General features: G+C 42.9%; 1 protein-coding gene and 1 long non-coding RNA gene across 2 annotated transcripts in view; one reads left to right on the top strand and one right to left on the bottom strand.

Moving 5' to 3' along the window:
• The first annotated feature begins 251 nt into the window (after nucleotides 1-251).
• Nucleotides 252-19,190, top strand: part of SEMA4C (semaphorin 4C) — a 53,794-nt gene continuing 34,855 nt past the window's right edge. The window contains exon 1 of the mRNA XM_073622078.1: nucleotides 252-621. The gene's annotated coding sequence lies outside the window, so the exon portion shown is untranslated. The remainder of the gene's footprint in view (nucleotides 622-19,190) is intronic.
• LOC141133018 (uncharacterized) overlaps nucleotides 16,968-19,190 on the bottom strand; it is a 6,449-nt gene continuing 4,226 nt past the window's right edge. Inside the window, exon 2 of the long non-coding RNA XR_012242998.1 lies at nucleotides 16,968-17,500. This is a non-coding gene — a long non-coding RNA (uncharacterized lncRNA). The remainder of the gene's footprint in view (nucleotides 17,501-19,190) is intronic.

The following is a 19,190-nucleotide window of genomic DNA, read 5'->3' as shown; positions in this document are numbered from 1 at the left end:
ACTTCATGTCATTGTCAATAAGAGACTTTGGCACTTCTGGAATGTTTGTAATTCTACTTGACTATCATTTCATAGTAACATCTGACATGAAGATCTAAGAAGACTGAAGCAGCAGACTTTGTGGGAAGGAACATTGGGTGTACATTGGATGATCTGTGGCCCTCCACCAGGACAATAGACACATTATAATGCTGCCTTAGGAGGGGAGGGACAACCTTCCTCCATCACAGCTCCACCCCACCCCCAATCCGTGACGTCACAAGGAACAGGGCGGGGACAGGGGAGGAAAAACTGGCAATTGAAAGATGAGAAGAGTATTGAGGACGGAGATGAGTGCGGAGAGATCGGAGTGGACGGGGATGCAGACACAGACGTGCTGAGCTGGGGGACGTTGTTCATCTGGTGCTGATTGCATACCTACCTACACTGGACCACCTGATCGCCTGGACCTGATTGCATGTAACCTGCCTGCATAGAGGAGCCCCTGGAAGGGATCGCATGCTAAGGATCTCCACTCTATAGCTGCATCCTGATCTCTAGGTGTGTGTGTTGTCGGTGGTGGTGATCTCTGGGGACAGGATAGAAGAAGTACATCGGAGCTTTGGTGATCCCTGGGAGCAGGTGAGCGATCCGATCGTGCGATGTGCTCGGTGTGTTGTGTGCAGTGTGGGGGGAAGGGATTTCTTGCTGACTTGCAGAAGTCTGGACAGTGTAAAGAGTAGGAGGAGGAGGGGGGGGGGGGGGAGAAGGTTTGTATATAGTGTAGAGGGGGAGGGGAGGCAGTGTGTGGAGGAGGGGGGTCTGCACGTGTGTGTGTAAGAAGGGAGGGGATGTGTGCAGGGACAGCTCAGGGTGCTGCTTTCCATTGCCCCCCCATAAGCCCTGCACTGGCCACCCTCACCTACAGCTCAGATTTTCAGCCTGATCAGCTGATGTGTAATCTCCTCTGTCATTGCCTTGTGTGCAACTGCAATAGAAGATCTCCTCCTCCCCCTTCTTCATGTATCAATGGCAGCTCCATGAATGAGATCCTCCTATGTGTAGACAGAAGGCTATCCTCCCTTCCCTGACCTCTGCACATCCCAGGGAGGATTTACTTAGGGAGATACATTAGACAATTGCACCAGGCCTAGGCCAGCAGCTGGAGGGCAGTGTCAGTACTGCTAATCTCATTTCTATGACACATCATGTAAACTCATTTTTCCAGATGGACCGGCTGCGTTTGGGCATTGCCCTTAAATTACGCCGGTCAGCCCCCCCCCAGATCTGGCATCTGTTACCAGTCCCCAAATATTGGTGGGTCCATCTCTTCTCCCATCTGATGATCATTACTTCATCCTTAAGAAGTAGTGGTGGAGTGTGGGGCAGGCCTGGGGCCACCTGGACAAACTGATCCCACATGATCATAAAATGGGACTTGTTCATCTTCTGCCCATCTACAAGCTCACATTCACTGCAGTCTGCCTCTATTCTTCTTCTTTATTTTTCCATGGCTCCTGTAAAGCCCTCTGCGTCCGTCCGCTCACACTGGGATTCCGCTTCACAGGCGCCATGGGCTTTCCCCACATCTACGTTCCATCCAGGGCTGTTGGGATTTCTAGTTGCCATTTTGTACCAACTGCTGGGTGATGGTTATATGCAGCCCCCCCCCTTTTTTTCCCCCTCTTCCCCTTTTTTTTTGGTGTGCATTTTATAGGAGTTCTGTACAGTAGAATCTGCATTCACACCTGAGATTTTCAGGAATCTTTTATTTGAGTATTTTTGCAAGTGTATTATGAGCGTTTTACATGCATTATCAAACTTCGGACGTTTTTGCTTTAGCCCGGGGGTCTCAAACTGGCGGCCCTCCAGCTGTTGCTGAACTACAAGTCCCATGAGCCATTGCAAGGCTGACGGTTACAAGCATGACTCCCACAGGCAGAGGCATGATGGGACTTGTATTTCCGCAACAGCTGGAGGGCCACCAGTTTGAGACCCCTGAATGGAAAACACAAGGTGAGAGAATTATTACAGGTTTTAAAAAAAAAAAATGCCTGAAATGTGCCTCCAAAAAAAAATGGCAGACTTGAGCATTTGGAGATGTTCCTATGGGGCCCAAAATGCATAAATCTGCCTTTAAATGATATTAAAGGGGTTGTATGCCCTGAGAAAAAAAAAAACTGTAAGGCAAAGGCATAATGAGCTTGTATGCATCGCATACTAGCTCATTTTGAAGTACTTACCCTGGAACGAAGCGTCCGCACTGCTGAGGGAGCCGACATGTTCCCTCTTTTCTTCTGGGTTCGCAGCTCCGGTGGTGTGAGTGGCATGCGCAGGAGTCCTCCGTTCCGGCAAGGAGCTCTGAATTTTTGTCACAATGTGCCAGACCTGCAGAGGGCATGTGCCACTGACGTCACAGCCTGCATGCTGGGCAAATATCGCCTAAACCATGCAGGTTTAGAAGATATTCATTTTACCTACAGGTAAGACTTATTATAGGCTTACCTGTAGGTAAAAATCACCAAGCGGAGGACACAATCACATTTAAAGGTTCATAAATTTAATTTATTTTTATTTTTTCCTTTTTAGAATACCAAACATGTCATACTTACCTGCTCTGTGTAATGGTTTTGCACAAAACTTCAATAATCCTGCTCTTCAAGGGTCCCCTGCCGGCACTCTGAGCCCTTGAAAAGTACCCCCATAGCAAGCAGCTTGCTATTGTCGCACCCAAGAAGGATTGCTTCCCGAGCCACTGCTCTCCTCTCCTTGGTTCACTGGCTGTAAATGACCATAGTGAGAGCCAATGGCTACCCCTGCTGTCTCAGCCAGTGAGGAGGGAGAGACTCAGGAGACCTGAGGCTCTAGTGAACAAAGCTGGATCAAGAGGGGGTACTTTTTGGGGTCGCAGGGAGCGCTGCTGCACACAGGTGTGTGGGTTTTTCTTTTTTTTTTTTTCTTTTTTCTTTAACCTTCCTGCATTTTAAAGAGACTCTATAACCACTTAAGAAGCTCGTGTAGCTTCTGGCCTCAAGCTACAGGTGTTTGAGCACTTGTATCTGAACAGCCACCATTGAAATGCATTGGATTTAGGATAAGAGCTGTAGCTTCGAGCTAGAAAACACTCGGGCGGGAATCAGGCCTAAGACTCTGTTCACACCTGAGCATTTTAGGTGCGGTGTGTTTAAAAAAAAAAAAAAAAAAATGCTTGCCGCATCTTTAAAGCACTCTTATGTAAGCCCATGTTTAGAGTATGATGGTAGTGCACTTAAGATGCCAGTGCTCTTGGCAGAAAAAATTGCTAATTTTGAGCGTTTTTTTTTTTTTTTTTTGGTAATAGCGTTTTGGATTGTTTAGCCTGGATTATTATTATTATTCAAAAAAAAAATTTTACTGCTAGAACTCGCGAAAATGCAAAGCAGAAGAGTTTTTGTTTTTCTGCATCTAAACGCTGAGTTTAAAATATGCTTCTAAATGACCTAATGTGCATAGACAGACATAGGATAACATTAGTTGCTTCTGCAGGCAAAATGCTGAACTCCTAGGAGCAGCATTTTTTTTTTTAAGCCAGTGCGCATGGATCCTTAAAAGAGAAATTACTTTGTGGACTGCAATTTATAATAACCTCTACCAGCCGGCCAATCAGATTTTAGGCTACTGTAGTCTGATTGGTGAGGGGTTACCTTTTTGGTTTAGATTGCATGTCGGTAAAATGAAAAGAACAAAAATAATAAAGAAGAAACAATAATGTAACAATAGTTTTTATTTACTGATACTTGTGTACATCTGTGTCACTTAGTTTACTAATAAAGAACACTGATAACATGGAAGAAATGCTTTGTTAATCAGCACACTGCATTGGCTCCTTGTAATATATGGAGTCAGATGTAATCCTCCGTGATCTTACTAAAATCCATTCACATAAGTAACCAGCATAGATCCCTTAGCAGATCAATGCAGGGAACACTCCCATGTATTGATTGGAAGCATCGGATTACTGTCAGTAGGAAGCAGGCTTGTATTCTGCATGAAATGTATACAGGGAGATATGCTTGTTTCATTTAAAAGAATACCTTTTTAATGGCAGAAAAAGTGAGATGGTACCATGGAAATTGCTTGCTCTTGGGATATACAGATTTTTTTTGTGGTTGGAAGAATTATTGTAGCTTGTCAGTAAATCGTAGCTAGCAGTCCACTATCCCGGAGTGCCTGAATGGCCAGCTTGGGTTGGGTACTTTGTATTGATTGCTGACATGCTGCTTCCTGGAGGACCTCTTGGTGTATGTTACTAATGTACATCTTATGAATCACATGAAGGTTGATCAATGACCTGATCTATGGGGCCAATTGCTGTGCCACCATTTGTTTTTGTTCTGAATCTGCAGCGTGGCTGGTTCTAAAACTATTGATAGGGATCCTGCTTGTTGGCATTTAAACAAGCAGACCCTCAAAAGAACTTGAAGACCGGCTACGTACAATTTAGAATTTGTGTTGCTCGGGAATCCATAGTGTACTGCTCATCTTGGCGAACAGGAAAAGTTACAATGTGGATCTGGCTGAAAATTTCCACATTGCCTGATGGTTTTTTGGTTCATTACTGCTGTGCCAGTGTTTGAATATGCTGCCTGTCTGTTAGAGCCCAAATTGTGCATTGCTGGATTCTGTATGGCTATTCCATGACAACAGAAGCAGGAGTGCAGCTGCTACCCAGAAAGCTGCCAGGCGTTAACCTTTTAGATGGTTGTTTTGGGCAATAGTTGGAATTTTTTTTTTTTTTTTTTGCTTAGCATGAACAAAATCAACTAGTAAATTACTAGTAAATTACAGGCTACATGTGTATTTGTATAGTCATGTTGTTGGAAAGTACCCCCCCTTTTTTTTTTTTTTTTTTTATTTCCCTTTTTGTGCATAACCTGTGCTCCTCTACTTGCTCTGAAGCTTCTGTTGAGTCGCTCTGCATTTTCTTGTCAACCAGAATGCGTTTTTTTTTTTTTTTTTCTCCCATTTCTTCCACAGTAATTATTGATTTACTTGGCTTACACAGCTCTTGCAGAACTGGTTTGTGCACAGGGAATTGCCAACAGCTCCATTATTCAGCTCTTAAAGCTGAACTCCTGGAAAATGGCTAAATACAGTTTAAAAACGTACACGTGAGCTGTCTTGCCTGGTAAAGAATTTCTAATTCAGTTCACTCCACCTCGCCAAGTAGTACTATCAGGTTGGTGTTCACACTTTTTGCCCTGGTATTTAAAAGAGAAGTATGGCCAAAGCTCTTTTGGCCATACTTCTCTTGTGGGTCACAGGGGTGCACTTAGTCCTGCACTCCTGTGATCCTTATTCAGCTGTCAGTGAATTAAAGCCAGCTGATGTCAGAGTCTGAGCCGCATTCCAGTGAGCACTGGAGGGGCTAGAGCAGAGAGCCAGAGACGGACAGTCATGCCTTTGTGCTCCTAACAGCTGAGCGATCAGTGCTCTTTGATCGCTCAGTTCTCAGTGTAGAGCCAAATATCTCTCTATCTCCCTCTCATTTTCGTTTTCTCCAGCGCGCGCTGCCTGCGCGTGTGTGTCTCTCTGGCGCGCTGTCTCATGAGAACCCTAGAAATCTTTGTCTATAGGGAGACATTTTGGAAGGTTTTCACTGAAGGAACATGTTTCATGTACAGAAAATCCCAGCCATTGTGTGAGGTAGAGAATATAAATCTTCACTTCTGGGTTCACTATATCCTAGGGATTTCCAAAATTACTTTGCGATGATAAACCTCTAGCCAAAAGCTACAGTAATGTGCCAGTTATAATTTCAAAATGTTGAAATTGCCCATGTTACAAATACAATTTGGCGCAATGCCTGCCTATTCTGTAAAGAATGTAGTATGCACTGAGGATTTGTGATATGCTGCTTGCCTCTATTACAGTTCTACAACACATCCTGTGATCTGATAGTTCTAATAAACTGATCGGATGCTGGACTCGGGGTCTGTGCCTCTGTCACCTGCTGACATCACTTTTGTAGCTCTCGTGTTAGATTCCATACGTTTGTGAGAGACATTCTTATGGAGGAAGTGCGCTTGTCCTCTGCCAGGGAGGGCTTTGTGGCCAGTGCGTGTTCCTGGAAGTAAAATTGCCATTCAATTCTTGCAGCTGAGCTGGTGCTATATTGGTATAGGGCGCATTTCAGTTTCTACAGTGCTGCGTAAAGGCGGCCATACATGTAAATTTGGCCAATTCAGCAGGGATCGGCCAATTTTTCGATCTGTGTATGGGCAGGCTGGTTGTACAATCTACTGATTAACTTCCTGTATAACCAGCCTGTTGATAAATAGGGAGATAGAATAAAAAATTTATTTATATTTGTGTCCATTCGTGCTATAATGAATAATGCATGGCCAGCCTAAGGGTGGTGTTTGTAGGTTTTCCACAATTGGTGATGAATGGGCGATGGTTGAAAGGTAGAATTCCAGGTCTTATGCGTGCAGCCACAAATGGGTTATGTTTTAACTAGTGAGTTGAAAATGCTAAGGTGGACAAATCATTGGATGAACCCCATAAAAGGGGTAAGCATGGCTTAATATTACCTTCAGAGGAGGGCTTGAAGAAAATGGTGTTGGCGAACTCTATCAATGCCACTAATCTTTGTGGCATATAAGTAGAGACAACTGTGATCAGGAAATGCTAGGGTGCTTATAGTCATTGGATGGCAGTTGGGTGAGCTCCATGAAACCTTTGCTGAAGGTTGGTGATAGAAGGAAGTGGTGCTGGCTAACTTTATGAATGGCTACTTATCTTTTGGGGCATATGCTTAGAGAAAACAGTGATTAGGACTTTACAGAAAAGCACATAGTAAAGTGTAATACATCAGAACAAAGATTTGTAAGGTTTTCATTTATGTTTAGAAGAGATGTTTTTGATCACGTTGCCTTTCTGTGCAGGAACAGGAGTTTTTAAATATTGTTAAAGGAGGTCTATGATCCCAGCATACACTTTCCTTTTATAAAATGAGCAATAGATATGTAAACAATATTTCTATTTGAAAATCCAAATATATATATATTTGGATTTTCAAATAGAAATATTGTTTATATATTTATATATATATTTGGATTTTCAAATAGAAATATTGTTTACATATCTATTGCTCATTTTATAAAAGGAAAGTGTATGCTGGGATCATAGACCTCCTTTAACAATATTTAAAAACTCCTGTTCCTGCACAGAAAGGCAACGTGATCAAAAACATCTCTTCTAAACATAAATGAAAACCTTACAAATCTTTGTTCTGATGTATTGCACTTTACTATGTGCTTTTCTGCAAAGTCCTAATAAAAATATATATATATATATTTATTACACTTTTTTTTTTTTTTTATCTCCCTTTTCATGTTATGAGTGCTGGCCATCTCTTCACATTTTCCCAGCATGTTTTGTTGCTTCGTGAGTGTGGTGGTGTGTTTTTTTTTTTTTTTTTTTTTTTTTTTTTTTTTTTAGTTTTGGGAAAAAAAAAAACAAAACCATATTCCATGGTGCTTTGCTTCCTGCAAGCAGTGATTCTTGTACTCCTGGAACTCCTCCACTTGGCACCTCTGTAGGTCAGATTAGGCGACCTGTCACATTTGGGAACAGAAGTGACGTTCCGTCACGGCCATCTTGGTACACCCCGCACTTGGCCACACTAAGCCACAGTTCTGTAATCGCCAAGAGGACATGCACCCACCGAAATCTTGCATTTCACAATTATTTTTACCACTAAACTGAGCTTATGTCCTGAAATACAGCATTTAAAAGTCTGTGACACTGTTTTGATGTTGAATTTTAAAAGCAGCGGTCTTCTGTCTGATTTAGAAAAAGTGTGAGTTCAGTAGGCTTGCCGCTGCTTTTAAAATTCTACATCAAAATAGTGTCACGGACTTTTAAATACTGTATTTCACACTGTTTTTACCAGTAAACTGAGCTTATAAGTGTGACATGCAAGACTTCTGTGGGTGTAAAAAGATGTCCGCTTGGCGACTTCAGAATGTAGGCTTAGTGTGGCCGAGTGCGGGGTGTACCAAGATGGCCATGACAGAAGGTCACTTCCATTACAAGTTTCGACGGGTCGCCCAATCTGACCGAACGCAGGCTCTGTGAATTCTGTGGCACATCAGTGCCTACACATGGAAAATAGTGAATATGTGTCACAGAATTTGAGGAGGTAAATGTGTGGAGAACTTTACAAAGTAAATTTGCAAACTTCAAGATCATTCAGATTAATAGGAGTAGGCTAGAAATCACTGAAATACAATGTGGAAACTAATATAAGATATGACTATATAGATAAGCTTTACTTTATGAATGGGTTTTATGGCATAGTTTACATTGGTCGAATATAAGTATGCATATTCTATACCTGTGGGATTCCTGCATAAGCTGGAAATCGCTGTATTGGTCTCCGCTGTGATCGCTGTTGTCTTCCGGGTCCTGTCGCTCGCTTGGCACAGGCGCCAATCACAGAATGACTTGCATGTTTCTCAATAAATGCAAGGCTTCTCTGATTGGATTAGGAGCCCGGGATGTTGCTGCCCCATCCAGTGGTGCCTTTTTTTTTTTTTTTCGTCGAGAAAGCTGCAAAGCGTTCTCAGAATGGTGCCTGTGCCAAGTGGGCTACCCTCAGTTATTATGGGGCAAGGCAGCCTCTTGGCACAGGACTTGGAAGACAGCGGCAATCACTGTAGTAGCAGATTACGACAGCTGTTTCATACCAGCGGACTCACTGGTATGAAATAGGCATACTTACAGTTGTCAAAGCTGTAACTAACTAAGCTATAAAATCCCTACCCAGAATTAATCTTAAAACATAACAAATGTACAGAAAAAATGCTATCCCTTCTGTAGGTCACGTGGTTAAAACAATGCATGCATTGAGAAGTCTCGTAAACTTTTCAAGTCGTATGTATGTATGTATGTATAGATGGCTCCTACTTGTGTAATGAGCAGGTATGTCTGCCCCCCCATGCACATGTATAAATACAAACTATGCTTGGAATCGCACTTATTTGTTAGGTCTAATTATTCAGCGGTAATGCCCATTAACATTAGAATGCCGTGCGGGAAACCCATGTTCCATGACGATTTCACGCACTGCCCTTGCGATCCGCAGCAGGTGTCAGTGGAAAGTTTAATTCTGTAACAAACGGTGCTTTTTCTCGCACTGGATCACATGGTGCAAAAGTACCATGCGATCCTGTTGCAGTGCGTTTACAAAAGTAGTGCGTGCACTAATTTTGGTGCGGTGCGATTTCAGCCCATTCAAAATGAATGGGGCTGAAATCTCACTCCACAGAATTGCATGTGAATTGCACAGGAACTGCACAGCGCATGCAATTCCTAGTGTGAATGGGCCTAGGAATTGGTCCTCTTAGTAACCAAACAAGACTGCATGGAACGATTTCTGTCTCTATATTTGAGAACTACATAGACACCAGGTTATACATGATTGTGACCTCCCTGACCAGCATATCAGTCCAGGAATTGGGTGCTGACCCCAAATAAAGCCTAAGGCCCCTTTCACACAGGCTTTCTGATTAGGTCCGCCTGTCGGTTTTTCAGGCTGACCTGATTGGATGCTCCCTTCACTCCTATGGAGTGGCGGATGTCAGCAGTGACACGTCCGCTGACACCCGCTGCTATTCAATCCTATCTGTGAAATCCAGATGCATGGTGACCCTAACAGGCGGTCCATTTTCATCCGATCTCCCCATAGAGGAGAGTGGGGCTCTGCCAGGTCTGCCTCAGCACAGTGAGAGTCAGGTGGACCACCCATGTGAAGGAACCCTATAAATGGTGGCTTTGTACTTCTGTAGAGAGAAGCAGATGACACCTTTTGTCAGAGGAAAAATTGTGATCTGTGGGAGGTAATAAACATCTACAATGGTTACACTTACACAATTAGCAGGCATGGAATTTACATGAGAAATCCATCTGGTGCTAGATCAACCTTAAAGTAGATGTAAACCCCAACCAAATTAGATTTTGTCTAAATACATAACTGCTAAATTCTGTGTATAATAAACTATTCAATGTTTTGCTGTTGGAAATCCCATTTTTTTGTCTTTTTCTTTTCTTCATCTTGTGTTGCATCACTGTGCCGGTAATCTTCTTTAGCCTCTTTGCAGCCACTTCCATGCTTTCCAGTAATGGCTGCATGTCCTTTTCCTGGTGATGATTTTCAGAATGGGAATAGCAGTGGACCATGACTTTACAATGTGTGCCGAAATGGCTAATCGTACTCTCCTTTGGACATCTGTGTGACATTGAGACTGTTCAGGCGCTCACATGGTAGTCAGGGGGAGAGAGCGTTGTCACCCTATAAGTACCTGAGCAAGGACCTGTGTGGCAGAATCACCAGGGATTATTTATAATGAAAGCTGTAAGTGACATTTAATATAGTGAAGCTTCTAACCAAACAGGTTTACATCTACTTAACTAGAAGCAAAGCTTTTTGTTTTAGTTTTGGGTAGAGTGGAGAGGGATTCGAAGACCTGTCAGGTTGTAGCGCTGTCTGTGCCCCTGTTGGGGAGATTCACCTCTATTTGTCCTGTTTACCGTTCTCGTTGAAAGTAAGAGAAAATCCTAACTTTTGAGTTGACAACAGAACACGAATTGAGGGGAAATCTTCCAATGTGGGCGCTCACTTTGGAGAGATTTCCTCTCACTTCCTGTTTTTGCTATAGGACAGGAAGTGAAGAGGTATCTCCCCAGTGGAGCCCCCCCAAAAAAACCGACAGGGGTTAAAGCCCTTCATTACTGTATCCAAAATGGAAATAACGTTTTTTGCCTTTTGGTACACTTTAAAGTTCCTATACAGTCTCCCATAATAAAACAAACTGATCTAGCAACCTGATTGATTTTTCCAAGCTTGGGCTAAAAATCAGCGTTAGAAGTAGAGTATACCTGACCCATTTACTCCTTTTTAATGGTTGCAATTCTGTGTCTGTGATCCTTCAATAAAAGAAGAAACCAGTTTACACTTGCCTGTTTTTTTGCAAAAAGCGACCCCGAATCTGTTCCTCTTGGGTCCCCCGCCGGTGCTTTCAGCTCCTCCACTCAGCGACTGCCCCCATAGAAAGCTACTTTCTATGGGGACACATGTGCAGGCTTGCTCCCAAGCAAGAAATCCATTAAGGTAAAAAAAAAAAGTTTAAGCTTGTTAACCTCTTTAATTGACTCCTCTTAAAAGTGTATGTCCATATCCATTCTGTTATAGCTAACTTTTGGTGATCCTATGGGCTATCTATCCCACCATATCTTGAAAGCCATTTTTCTATAGCTTTTTCGCCAGGTCTTTCCTCAACCTTCACTGGTTGTGTTGATGGGGGAATCGAGCAATTTTTTTTTTTCTTTACTACATGAAAGAGAAAATCGCTCCATCTCAGCAGGGATCACTGTGTTCTAGAGCTGCACAATTAATCGTTAAGAATCGAGGCCGCGATTCTTTCCCCCTTTGTGATCTTAACAAAGCATTTTCCCAATTCTATGCAGATCTCTCTGCTCGACAGCTGTAAAAAAAACAAAAAAAAAACGGGCAATCTGCCAAGTTTTCACAACATTCCACAGCCCTGAGCTAACTATAAACATTGTAACATTTTGTTCTTTGGCTCAAAGGAATGCACTTCAGTCTGAAAATGAGGGATGTTTAAACACTTAAAGACTAAACCTTTTTCTGACATTTGTTGGTTTCAAGTTAAAATCATTATTTTTTGCTAGAAAATTTCTATATTTAAAAAAAAAAATATATATATTATATTTTTTTTTTTTTTTTTTTTTTTGTCGAGAGAATCATGATCTTTATTCTACAGCAAAAAAAAAAAATGTGATTCTCTTTTTTTTTTTTTCCCCAGAATCGTGCAGCTCTACTGTGTTCTCCAAGCAGGAACGCCAACCCATCCACCATACCCCTTGCCCAGAGAATGCATACAATAGCTCCACGGAAGGGATTCCCCCCATTAACACTGACTGTTGCATTACACTCTGTTGATGGAAGGAATCAAGAACTTATCTTTCCAGCAACCAACTGCACTATCTATTGTCTGCTTAATCACACACATAGGTTGGACTTGTGTCTTTTTTCAACCTCACCTACTATGTAATGCTAGGTACACACGGGCCAAAAATGGTCAGTTTGGCAGTTCCCGGTTGACTTTCGGGCGGTGTGTACGGCTCCTCTTCTGACGTCAAACGAGCTTGTTGGAAAACCAGCAGCCGTTCTGTATTTGATCAGCACTTGCAGCACAGTAGAACAGTGCGGAGATTGCTGTGCTAATATCGCGTAGTACAGTGAGCTCTTAGAGCCCTTTCACATTGGGGCGGTTTGCAGGCGTTATTGCGCTAAAAATAGCGCCTGCAAACCGACCTAAAACTGCCTCTACTGTTTTCTTCAGTGTGAAAGCCCGAGGGCTTTCACACTGAAGCGGTGCGCTGGCAGGAGAAAAAAAAAAAAAACTCCTGCAAACTGCATCTTTGGAGCGGGGTGTATTCACCGCTCCTAAATCGCTCCTGCCCATTGAAATCAATGGGGCAGCGCGGCTATACCGGCGCTATGCGAGCGGTTTTTAACCGAATACCGCCGCAAAAACTACGGTAAAATAGCGCTGTTTTACCGCCGCCCCCACCGCCCCAGTGGGAAAGGGGCCTTACAGTGTGTGGTGTGTGGGGTTTTTTTTTTTTTTTTTGGCTGGGTTGAACGGAAAAAAACTGCCTGTGTGTACCAGCCTTAAGTGTACTCCTCCCTCCTTTTTAAAGGCTGTACATTTTTATTTGGTTGTATCTGTTGATAAGCACAAAAAGTACCTGTTGATTCTGATAGAAATCTAGTGTGCTGATATGTTTCTATGCAGATATATATATATTTTTTTTTTCTTGGCTACGTTGTTCTCAGCAATCCTGAGGATTACAGAACCATACCCCTCTTTATTATGGAGAAGAGGAGAAAGGTGGAGTCCTATTGTCCTGTTCTGATGTAGTAGGTTAGGTTAAGCTGGTCTTGCGTGTTTGTTTGTTTTCTTTTTTTTTTTTTGTTTGTTTTCTTTTCATTCAGCCAGTGAGCTGAATGAAAAAAGCTGAACTTTGTCACTGTGTTCTGACTGCAGGTATCCCCCCTTTAGAATACATTGCTCATTGCTGCAGCTGATTTGCTTTCATCAGCGCATGCAGCCAAATTTTCCAACAAGCTGCTTCGTAAAAAGTCAATTTTGATCAACTTCTCATGTATATATTACATACATTTGAAATTCATTCAGTCCCAGCTGAACCGACAAAATTTCCATCCATCTAGGACCACCTTAAAGTGGATCTAAAGCGCAAACCTTTTTTCCTTAATGCATTCCACACATTATGGTAAAATATGTTTAGGTAGTAATATTGCCCCCTCGCCCTCCCTTCTGCTTGCCCGAGTCCCCACTCCATCCATTGCTGTGCCTGTCTGTAGAAGCTCTCAGCACTTTGTTGAGGCAGTGGGAGCCATTGGCCCCTGTTGCTGTTAGCCAAATCCTGTGACAAAAGGGTGGGGGGAAGGGGTGGGCTTCGCTGTCTGTCTATAAATACAGGCAGCAATACTCTGGGATCAAGCCCATGGGTGTGCCACCATGGGAAGCGGCTTCCTATGTTGGCACACCTAGAAGAGGAGGATTACTGGCAGGGGACCCCAGAAGAGGAGAATCGGGGCCACTCTGTGCAATTCCATTGCAAAGCGCAAGTATGTTTACAAAAAAAACCTTTGGATAGCCTTTTAAAAAGACTGTTGTAGACCTAGGCCTTGGCGCACCCTAATTACCCCATGCGGCGCAGGTTCCCTGTGTCGCCCCGCCTGATCACTGATCACTCACTGTGGGTTAATCTGGTGCAGCTCTGCATAGATGCCAATTGGCTTCCAGGTTTTTTTTTTTTTTTTTTTTTTTTTTTGCAAAAGCTTAATTAAAGTGGTTGTAAACCCACATGGAGAAAAAAAAAAGACCTGCAAGACAAAGGCATAAAGAGCTAGTATCCATAGCATACTAGCTCATTATGTAATAATCACCTGAGATCAAAGCCCCTACTGCAGTGCCCGTACGCAGCCCCGGCCAGCGACACTTCTCCCCGGAGTTACTTCCGGGTATCGCGGGCATGCGTGCGGGAGCCGCCGGTAACGGCACACTCGCTGAAGCAAGCAGCATGTGCATGCCGTCTGCTTCAGTGCGCATTTGCCGATGACCTCGGCATATGCAGATACAGGGGATATCTCCTAAACTGTGCAGGTTTAGGATATATCCGGGGTAGCTACAGGTAAGCCTTATTATAGGCTTACCTGTAGCAAAAAGTGGATTGTGAGGGTTTACAACCACTTTAGACACTGACGTTAGAAGCCGGTTACTAGGGTTGCACCGATACTAGTATCGGTGCTGATAAGGGGTAATCGGTGTGGCGCTGGGGAGGAGTTGCAATCACTGATCTTCCTGTATACATTTCAATAAAGCAGCTGACAGCTGCTTCTCTTCCTTTCCCTCCTGCTCCTTGCCAGCGCCACACCGATCACCCCTGACTGTACCCCTCTGTGCTCCTTGGGCCCCTCTGTCCTCGATCTGGCAGGATGGAGAGTGGAGGAAGGAGCCAGTAAATGTCATTTACTGACTCCTTCCTTTTCCGAATGCAGAGTCAGTGATTACTGACTCTGTACATTTATAACTGTCACTGAGCATTGTAAACTGTGCTTCAGTTTATGAATGGAGGGGAGCCGCTATCTCCTGCCCATTCATCTTCAGTGCAGCCGCTGAGGCTGCAGAGAAAGGGACTGGGGAATCTCTGTCCTCAGTCCCTTTCCCTGTCTCAAAAGGGAGATGTCAGGAGTTAAGACCCCTGATATCTTGCCAAAGCCACACCGTATACTCTTCCTCTCCTCCCCCCCCCCCCCCCACCCCCACTCAAAAAAAAAAAAAAAAAGAAAGCATTCTAAAAAATATAAAGTTTTAAAAATTCCATCAGTGTTGCATATTAGTGCCACTGTCACATGACATTAAAAAAGTATCGGGTATCAGCAAGTACTTGGGAGGGGGGGAGAGAAAGTATCGGTACTTGTACTCGGTCTTAGATTGGTATCGGGACAACCCTACTGGCTACCATGCACAGCTGCACCAAATTCAGAGTCCACCAGTTTTAGTAAATCTTCCCTATTGTGTCCATTCCTAACTGAAGCATAGTAAACTGTTTATCGTGCTTCAGTTTGTGAATAAACAGGAAGCCGTTCAGCACAGAGCGCTTCCCATTTGCTCGCTGTCCAGTGCAGCTGAGGCTGCAGAAAAAGAGACTGAATCTCTGTCCTCAGTCCCTTTCTCTGTCTCAAAATGAGACATCAGCGGTCTGTTTACGGTCGTTCAGACTTTGAGGGGGCTGGACTAGGGCCAGTGGGAGTAGAAAATGTCCTGGAGCAGTGCTACATTGTTGGTGTCAATGGAAGGCGCAGTGCCCCAGGGGTCTGTGTATAAACCTGATATTTCACCATGTAGTTTCCATTCAACCATCCCATAGAGGAGAGCGGGCTCTGTCCTTGTCCGCTCTGCATAGCATCCGTCTGATCAGCGGAGAGATCCCCCCACTCAGCAGGTGGATTCCGCTCCGGAGGAATCTGCCCCGTGTGAATTGGCCATGGGCTAAAAGATAATTTTTTTTTTTTTTTTTTTTTTTTTTTCCTTGCAATCTTACAGATTCCTCCATCCACACCCTGCTGGGCCATTGTATTCTGACTGCCATTAGCTTCGGCTTTCAGAAAATCCGAACAGTATATTCAGCTCATCGGCTACATGCGCTGTTCAGCTGGCAATTTAGGGCCGAGTAAACAAGTTTTGTTGAGCTGACAGAGCCACCCACTTGCAAAAATTATATTTAATCCCTGGAGTTCTGCTTTTAAAGGGCCAATCACCCCCAAGCTGTTATTTCAGTTGTTAAAGTATATCCTATAAATATTACTTACTTTACGAATGGTTCTTTGTCAACTTGTACTTTTGGCTGTTTTGATGGGAGCTTTTTGTGTAAGCATCAAGTAATCTAATAAGATTACACGGAACATCCTGTCTCATCCTGGACCTAATTTCATGTAATATACTGCAAGACTCTCCATCAATTAGAAGACATAATGGGATACTGTTCTCAACACGCAGTGCTATAATGACTGTGAATAGCGTCAGCGGATTGTAGAGCGATGCTCCTGATAGGTCACTTTATCTCCTTAACTTCCAATCTGCAGGAATAACAGGACACCACACCCGCCCAGGTTATCCCCATAATGACAGGTATTGTCTGGATGAGTTTAAATTAGGGGGGATTTTCAAACTGTCCATTGTAAGTTGTTTACCACGTTTAATTGCCCTAATAGATTTCTTCATGGCCTCTTCCTTTCAAGTCTCTTGTTTACCTTCAGGCCACTTGGCAAGGCTTGCCTCTCTTTTATGTAGCTCTGTGTTTACTTGATTCCTGATTTGACAGAGGTTGAATTCTGTATTAATTATGGGAGTCTGCTACAAATGAACTCCATCAACAGTTGATAACTCAAGTGGTGAGTGATTGTTGCCTTTGGAGGAACGCCTTCTTCCTGTTTAGTTGCAGCATGTGTCAAATTTAAATTGGAGCATATTGTGGTCTTTCCAGCTTTCAGAAGATCAAGAGTGATGACTTTATTCGGAACCATAAATTCCTTTGTTCCAGCTGTTATTTTATATTTTTTCCCTGTTTCTCTCGCTGTATTGATCTTGTTTGTTTCTCTCATTCTTGCTAGCAATCCTTCGGTGCTTTTCAGCAATTACCCTTGATTCTGCTTGTTGAACATTTGGGACACGCCGCATTTTACAAGAGCACAAAAGAAGTCTCCTTCCCATTTTGTCAAAGCTTGACTGCTAAGTATCAAGTGGTATGAACTACTTGTGGCCTTGTGTGGCTGTGATGTTTCTGCTGACATCGATGTCTGTTTTATGTTGGCCGTGCAGACATTGAAAGCTTCTCTTTGATAAAGATCTTATTCTTCTCCTCTTCCTTTTTTTTTTTTTTTTTTTTTTCTAAGAAGCTTAAGATAAAGAGACCAATGTCACATGAACACAATTCAGATTTTCAAGCTATTCTAAGGAGACCAATGTAGATTTGAAATTGACTGAAGGGCAATAGACGGCCCTCAATAGAGGTGTAGATGCTGTCATTACATCGGGTAGCTTAGCAGAATCACGTCAATAGGATAGTTCTGTGGATTACAGAAGTGATTTGTACAGCATTGGTCGTTGTTTAGTCTGGACCAGTGGTCTCCAAACTCCGGTCCTTTGCCTGCTTTTATCTGGCCCTTGGGGCACTATTCCTTTCATTGATCTTCTTTTTCCTTCTACTGACACCAAAAATTAGACCCTATTCTTTCCATTGACACCAACGGTAGGGCATATTTCCTCTCAATGACACAAACAGTGGGAACCTTTTCCTTCCACTGACCCCAACCGAGCATTCTTGAATTAAGCAAAAATGTGCAGCCCTCCAAATTATATCTCTGTGGAAATAAAAAAAAAAAATTTATAGATATGCAAAATTAGCCTCCTACAGAGAACCTCAAACCACGTGCAATAAACCCCAAATAGAATATACATATGAATAATAAAGTGCATAAAAAAAAAAAAAACTTAACCACAGTGAGTAGCAAAGTTCAAGGGACTTTATTATTTATTTTGGGTATAGTGCTGTCAATTTACGCAGTGCTTTACATATACATTATACATTCACATCAGTCCCTGCCCTCCAAGGAGCTTACAATCTCTAAGGTCTCTAACACACATTCATACAAACTAAGGCCAATTTAGACAGGATCCGGATAACTTACCAACATGTCTTTTAGTGTATGGGAGGAAACCGGAGTACCCGGAGGAAACTCACGCAGGGACAGGGAGAACGTGCAAACGCCAGGCAGATGGTGTCGTGGTTGGGTTTCGAACCAGCGACCCTTTTTTGCTGCTAGGTGAAAGTGCTAACCACTACACCACTGTGACAATTGCATTCAAGTAAACACTGGAATCATATAGGAATCAAATGCTCTGTATAGAATATGAATGCCCATTCAAAATAGAGAGTGAAAATGATACACAGTGGCAAAAGGGCAGTCCTTCTAAAGTTTTTAGTGCAGGGTGGTCAACAGAAGAAGTTCAAAGCTCTCTCGAGAGTATCACGGTGCTATGTGTAACAGGCAGGAGGCTTACCGGAAATATTTAACACCACTACGAAATCGTGGTCAACACACACTTTAGTTGATAATGCAATCCTCTAGACCAGAGATCTCCAAACTACCACCCTCCAGTTATTGCGGAACTACACATCCCATGAGGCAATTTAAAACTGACATTAGCAGGCAGTGCATGATGGGAATTGTAGTTTCTGAACAACTGGAGGGCCATAGTTTTGAAACCCCTGTGACCATTCATCATGAACTCTGATGGGGCATACTTCCTTCCACTAACGCCAATGATGGGCCACTATTCCTCCTCCTATCGACTACAGGCACTATATATATATTATTATTATTATTGTTATTATTATTATTAAATTTTTTTTTTTTTTTTTTTCTTTCAATGACCACCAAGCCCCAGGACAACAGTCCAGCCCTCCTGTAGTCTAAAGGACAATAAACTGACCATTTTTTTTAGAAAGTTTGGAGACCCTTGGTTTTGGTAGATAATGGTCCTAAATCATGGCTGGTTGGTGGCAGCTCTTCTAGCCTATCCATGAACACTAAAGCAAAATGAGCTTGAGAAAAATAATTACCATTTTTTCACAGCAAGTGGTCCTTATGTAAAATGTGTAAAGCAACGTATGTTTTGACAATTGTGTTCCAGGTCCAACTAGGACAGAATAGCAAATGTATTTTTCAGAGGTGCCGACTGGCTAGTCCAGGGCTTGGTGGCAAATATTTTTCTCTTCAGCAATAACCCTACTGGATCTAGTAAAAGAAGCAATATAGCCCAACAATAGCCATCCGTTCTTCTTTTGAAAACCTCACATTTATCCAGTGAAGTAACTGGCCTTGGTGTGATACAGAGATGAAACAAATCCTCCTGCATAAGTTGTACCTGATTATCTGTAGTCTCCTCTTCTCTTCATCTGGCAAAGTCCAGGTTTTTTAATTTTTGAAAACTTGTGAGTTCATAAAGTAGGCAGAGAGCTTAAGCCCTTGTTCACACTGAATGTGGGTT

The sequence above is a fragment of the Aquarana catesbeiana genome, linkage group LG03 (genome assembly GCF_042186555.1).
Source record: "Aquarana catesbeiana isolate 2022-GZ linkage group LG03, ASM4218655v1, whole genome shotgun sequence".
Taxonomy (NCBI): Eukaryota; Metazoa; Chordata; class Amphibia; order Anura; family Ranidae; genus Aquarana; species Aquarana catesbeiana.
The sequence above is the reverse complement of the archived record's forward strand: the minus strand, read 5'-3'. Positions and strand labels throughout refer to the sequence as shown.